This window comes from Sciurus carolinensis, chromosome 2 (assembly GCF_902686445.1).
Source record: "Sciurus carolinensis chromosome 2, mSciCar1.2, whole genome shotgun sequence".
Taxonomy (NCBI): domain Eukaryota; kingdom Metazoa; phylum Chordata; class Mammalia; order Rodentia; family Sciuridae; genus Sciurus; species Sciurus carolinensis.
The window spans coordinates 13870374-13877082 of record NC_062214.1 but is presented as its reverse complement, the minus strand read 5'-3'; the positions used below and the strand labels follow the sequence as shown (position 1 = coordinate 13877082).

Genomic DNA, 6709 nt, shown 5'->3' with positions numbered 1-6709 from the left:
AGACTCATCTCCATCTGACAAGAGCTGCCCTTGGACAAGGGGACCTTAGCAAATACATCAGGACCAAGCACCAAGGCAGAGGGCACTGCAGTAGCTGGGCAGTAGTGCTGTTTCCTCTCCAAGAGCCTTCTTTGTTTGCCCTGGGACAGCCTCACTTACCAGCATCTTTCCAGGCCAAGGCTGAGGCAAGTGCTAGGCTGACCTGTCCCCGCTCACTGGCTCAGGACCTTGAGCATGGATTTTCCTGGAAGTGTTTCGTGAGAGTTATACACCGACTGGTGTGGGAGGGAGCCCTCGGGACACCCTTCATGCCCCAGAGAGCCCAGAAGCTGGGCCCAGATGCTGGTTGCTGGAAGGAGTGCAGCCACTCCTTCCTGGTGGTGACTGTGCTCTGCCTCCTATGGAAGCACCTGAGTGTCCCCATGTTGGGTGGAGCATGGGAGGACGTGGGGACTCCTGAAGGCCATGAATCCCGTGGAGGCAGCTGAGGAAGCAGCTGGGAATCTACAGGTTCTGGTATCTCTAAATGTCAAGTCCCAGCCTGCAGAGGGTCCCAGATGGGGCTGTTGGAGGCCAAACAGAGCCTCAAGTTGCCAGTGCTTTGCATTTTGTTCTCCTGTGCCCCAGACATGCTCCTTCCCCCATGCGAATAAAATGAGAGTACTCTAGAAGGATATTCTCCTCACACCCCAGGGTGTTGGGAAGCTTCTGCCTCATTTTCATGCTCTGGCTGCACCTGAAACTCACAGATGGGTGTCACCATCCAGCCAGGTGTGTCCTACTCCTACTTGTGGTAGCAGTCTCCTCCTTCCAAACCCAGGATGCCTAATTCATGAGCTACAGTAAATTATTTGAAATGCAAAGATTGAGTTTGGTTTCTGAGGTCTCTGCCAAGATTTGATTTGTCAATAAAATCCTTTTGGCATGAAGTAATTAGAATGTCCCCTGGTATAAAGGAGTTAAGGCAGGTCTTCTGACAGAGGTCATGTTTGATGAACCTACAGGCTGACCATTAGGGCTGGGAGCACATGTTAGAAAGGGAGACTTCAGACTCTCCCTGCATCCACCAAAGCATTGATCAAACACCTGTCCACGAGTCAGTTCCCTCTTGGAGAAAGTCAGATCGATCAGGAGGCTCAACCCACCAGGCATCTAATAAACATCTGTGCTGAGTGGTAGGAAAAGCTGAGGCATACTCAGGCCCAGACCCTACCCTGGACCTTTCACCACAGAATAAGGGAAGGAATACCCAACATCCAGGTTGTCCTTGTGAAGAGGAGGGTTTGGACCTTCGAGAAGCAAACAGTGGAAAGATCAGTAGAGTAGATGGAAGGGAAGTGGGGAAGGAGAGGAGGAAAAAGGGAAGTACTGGGGACTGAATTAGAGCAAATGATATTCCATGATTTTATAATTATGCCAAAATGAATCCTAATGTTATACATAACTAAGAAGATTTAATAAAAAATGATTCCCCCACCAAAGTCTGGACCTGTCCAGCCTCAACTGGATCCACCCTCCTCTGTTCTCCAACCACACTGACCTCCGGTTTCTCCATCTTAAAAACAGTAATCTCAGTAGACCAGAAACTATGCGACTCCTGAAGAAAATGTAGGGTCAACACCCCAGCGTTTAGGCACAAGCAACAACTTTCTCAGTAAGACCCCTAAAGCTCAGGAAATAATGCCGAGAGTTAATAAATGGGATGGCATCAGGTTAAAAAGCTTCTGCACAACAACAGAAACAATTAAGAATGTGAAGAGAGAACCGGCAGAATGGGAGAAAATCTTTGCTAGCTACTCTTTGGACAGAAGATTAATATCTAGAATATATTTTTAAAAATCAAAAAACTTAATACCAAAAAACCCCAAATAACCCAATTAGTAAGTGAGCAAATGAATTCAACAGACACTTCTCAAAAGAAGAAATACCAATGACCATGAAATATATGAGAAAATATTCAATATCATTGGCAATTAGGGTAAAGAAAATCAAAAGTACACTGAGATTTTATCTCACTCCAGTTAGAACAGCAGTCATCCAGAGTACAAACAGTAATAAATGTCGGAGAGGATGTGTGTTGGGGGCTGTGCCAGCCAGAATGGCGACTGATCACATCGGCGGTGGGGAGGTTAATTGACAGAAGCACACTCAGGTGATTTATCACTGGCCGTATTCAGTTAAGTCCACCGCACAGTGCGTGCACAGGTGTTCCCAGGCGCGCCTGCTCGGGCCTGCTCGTTTTGACCCCTGCCTTGATGGAGCAGCTGGCTCCTCAGCTGATCACAACTGGCGTGGCCCTGCCCTCCGCCTCCTGGAGGGAATATAATCGGGCAGTGGGCGGGGTCGCGAGAGTAAGGAGCGACAGTAAGAGCAGCAGCTAGCAGAAAGAAGCGAAGCCACTAGCAGAAAGGAAGAAGAAAAGGCAGCAAGCAGAAAGAAGCAGCTCGCGGAGAGAAGCAGCAGGCAGCGGCGGAAGGCAGATCACAGAGCGGAGAATTGAGAACACACCTCTAGATCATAGGCAGATCGCAGTAGGCGGAACGCATCACTAAGAAGCACCTCAGATAGACGCATCCTTAGTTCACAGGATGCAGGACGCACCTTTAAGAAGCAGCAGAACTAAGAAGATATAGATCTCTGAAAGTGTAGTCTCTCTTAAGCAAAGTCTCTCTCTCTTATGCAAAGTCTCTCTCTCTCTCTCTCTCTCTCTCTCTCTCTCTCTCTCTCTCTCAGAAAAGCCTTTCTTCCTCAATAGCCCAGGGAACAAGTGAATAAGCGAGAATGCAACCCACTAAAAGAAAGATAGAAGCAGTTCGTTTCCAGTCCACCACCAATAAAGACCCGCGCAAATTGTTGCTGCAGGCGGTGACAAATACCCGTGGATTTGGTACCACAAAGAGCCAGTGACAGATGTGGAGAAAAAGAACACTTTTACACTGGTGGTGGGATTGTACATAATAAATATAACCACTCTACAAATCAGTATGGAGGTTCCTCAGAAGACTAGGCATGAAACCACCACACGACCCAGCTATACCATGCATCAGTATTTATCCTAAAGAATTAAAGTCAGCATGCTATAGTGATCCATGCATACCCACGTCCATCACAGCACAATTCACAATAGCCAAACTATGGAAACAGCCTAAGTGTCTTTCAACACATGAATGGATGAAGAAAATGTGGTATATATACACAATGGAATTTTACTCAGACATAAAGAAGAATGAAATTATGTCATTTGTAGGAAACTGTGTGGAACTTGAGAACATTATATTAAGTGAAATAAGTCAAACTCAGAAAGTTAAGGGTCATATGTTTCCTTTCATACGTGGAAGGTAGAAAGGAAAAAAAAAAAAAAAGTAAGGTGCAGGAGATTGAGAGACTCTCATGAAAATCCAAGGGAGATCTGTAGAAGAGCAGAAAGGACCAGGGGGTGGGAGGAGAGGAAGGAAAGGGGAAATACTGGGGAATGATGTTGGTCAGATTATATTGTTATATTGTGTGATTGTGCAAACATGTAATAGAAAATCCCATCATTATGTACAAGTATAAAGCACCAATAAAAATATGAAAAATAAATAAAACTTATAGAAGTAGAGAATAAAATGGTGGTTACCAGAGGTGGGATAGGGGGTGCATGGGAAATTCGAAGAGCTGTTGGTCAAAGGGCACAACATTTCAGGAAGACAACAGGAAAAAAGTTTTAGATATTGTGCAGGCCGGCAAGCAGCTGCGGTACCTGCTGGTGTGGGACGCCAAGACCCGGTTGGACTTCAAGGGCCATGCAGCCTGGGGAACTTCTACAGCTGTGGGGAAAAGGGAGAAACCTCCTCCAAGACTTAATATCCATTCTGGGTTCTGGATTTTGGCATCCATTGTTATGACCTATTATGTTGATTTCTTTAAAATTCTTAAAGAAAACTTTCACAGTAGTAGTTGAATTCTTCAAACATTTAATAAGCTCCCGGTCTCCATGCGACATCATGCTGGAGGTGCTGATGATACAAAGAAGAATAAAAGATATTGGTCTCTTCGGGGGGCCTTGTTGCTTGTCAGCTTGTCGATTGCCTTTTACTGCATAGTCTACCTATGTTATCATGGAATTGAAGAGTATGATGTCAAGTATCCAACGTTAATACCTGTTACAACTGTGAGTTTTATTGCAGCTTCAACGTTGCTTTATGGAATATGTGGTCATTTTTCACTGCATTTTTATTGTTTACCCAATCTATGGGAGTTGTAACATTCCCCTCACTCCTTGGAGGACTTCCAAAGATTTGAGAATGTGGAAATTTAAAGTAAATAGTTAGATGCCCATCTTGCCGGTGGATAATGGGAAGGTTTGTAGGGTGTCTTCATTCCTGCTAAACAGGTGGGTTGCTGGGAAAAGCTATAACTTGGGCGATCTGTTGTTGAAAGCAGAATAAGATGTCTTTCACTTGCAAAAAAGAAAAAAAGTCTTAGAGATCTTTTGCACAGAATCACGACTTTAGCAAATAGTAATGAATTGTATATTTCAAAATTACTAAAATGTAGATTTAATGTTTTCACCATATGAAAAAGATAAGTGTAGGAAGTGATGGATTGTTTAATTATCTTTATTTAATCTTTCCACATGTATACACATATCAAAACTTCACATCGTACCCCACAAATATATGCAATTCTGGCTTGACAATTAAAAATAGAAAATTTTAAAGGAAATCAGCTTGAAAATACTTGCAAAAACAAGTTGAACCAACACAAAATTACTCAAAAGTGTGGTAAATTTTTTTTAAAGTTTAATTGCATTTTTCTTCATTCCCCACTCTGGGAGTTGTTAATATTAACTATTGATAAGAAATCTACTTGAAACCATGTTAAAAAAAAAAGAATAAAGAAAACAGACCTATCCGTTTGCTCACTTAATTCTTATGGTACCAATGGGTTGTACGCATTTGTACATGTGATTGTGAGTTTCAGAGAGACAGAGTAACCTACCAAAGTCACACAGTTAGCAAGTGACAGAGTCAGGTTTCACATCTGTGTCTGATGAGCCTACATGTTAATTATGGCACTACACTTGCATGAGCTTCCAGCATCTCACAGGCTCCTCTGACTTACCATCTGGACCAGCTCAGGCAAGGGTCAGGATGAGGGAAAACAGGCTGACCCATACTCTGCTGGTGCAAATATAACCCAAATCTTGTAAAAAGACTGATCATGTTTATTTCCATTGTCTTTCCCAAGGAATAAAGAAATACTCAAGGAACTAGTTACTCATGGAACTAATGCTAGTGAAATAATTTATTAAATAGGGAGAATCTAGAACCACCAAGGTGCCCAATCACTGGTGATTAATTGTCAGAGTAGTCTGTTGATCTATGAAGTTTTATGCAATATTTAGGACTATAAGAAAGCGTCTTACATGTTAAAATTTTAAATAGTCACAGGATTTTCCAATATTTAAAAATATACATGCACACAAAAAAGGACTACAAGGATACATATGTAAACATTACCACAGGGTAGCAAAATGAACAGTGATTTTGAAATTTCTTTGTCATTTTAATAGACTTATAAGATTTATGCACTAAGCATGGATTGCTCACAAGTAAGTGCGAAAGCAAAAAGTGATGCTGGAAAGAAACAATTTTTTTGCACAGAAAGAAGTAAGTGAGATGAAGAGACAAGGGACCCACAAAGAGGTTAAGACCAAGCATATGCTGTGAAGTGGAAAGAGGGAGAAAACAGAGCTAGAGAAGAAAGTATCAGGGCAATCCAGAGGCCTTCCTTCCCTCTTGTTCTTCCTCCTCCTCAATCCAGCCAAGTCACTCTGGGGCACTCCAAGTCCCACTCAGAACTCACCCAAAGCTCCCACAGTTAGCTTCAGCCCTGGCGGTCCCTGTCCCTTCATGTTCCTCTGCTGTCTCCTAAAAGCATCTGGAAAGAATGCTTGTGTGTTGGAAATGGACCAAGGTGCATCATGGCTTCCAGGTTCAGGGAAACAGGGGCTTCATCATCTGGCATACCTGGCCCAAGTCTTGCTTCCTTCCAAATTCTCTATCTGCCACTTATTGGCTGTGTGGGCTTAGACAAGTTGCTTAACTCTTCTGTGCCTCAGTTTCTGCATTTGCAAAAGATGAATATAATACTACTAAACTCAGGGGTCTTTGAGAGTATCTGTTAGCAATATTAAATGTTTTATGCTTAGTGGATTTGGTAGAAAGTGGGTGATTCTGATACTTACCTTGGCAGCACATATAACATATTGGGTGAGTGTTTCATTGGTCTATTTACCAAACTTCACACAGCGTTTCCTAAATATCAGTCATTGATTCTAAGCATTCAATGGATAATTCATGGAATCCTCTCAAGAACCCCGTAAAGACAGTGCTGTTTTTATCCCCACTTTAAAAATGAGGAGACGGATGCTCAGAAATGATTAGTGACATATCCAAAGTAAGTGGGAGCCAGGATTTGAATCTAGTTTAACTCTGTTCTAACTCTCTGTGTTATGTGGCCTTTTCATGCCCTCTTGGAAGAGGTCTCTTACCATAGGCACAAAACCCACAAGATACTGGTGATACAGTAGTGTTAGATGATGCTAGCAATGGAGAGATGTATGTAAAGATGGATGGGACTTTACAAAGGCCATCCCACCACGTTATAGAAAAAGATATTCATAGGTCCTTCCCTGACTTCCACAATCACTCAGACTCCTGCG

General features: G+C 42.8%; 1 pseudogene; it reads left to right on the top strand.

The window, feature by feature from the left end:
• The first annotated feature begins 3640 nt into the window (after nt 1-3640).
• Nucleotides 3641-4284, top strand: LOC124976255 (transmembrane protein 128-like; annotated as a pseudogene).
• The last annotated feature ends 2425 nt before the right edge of the window (nt 4285-6709 follow it).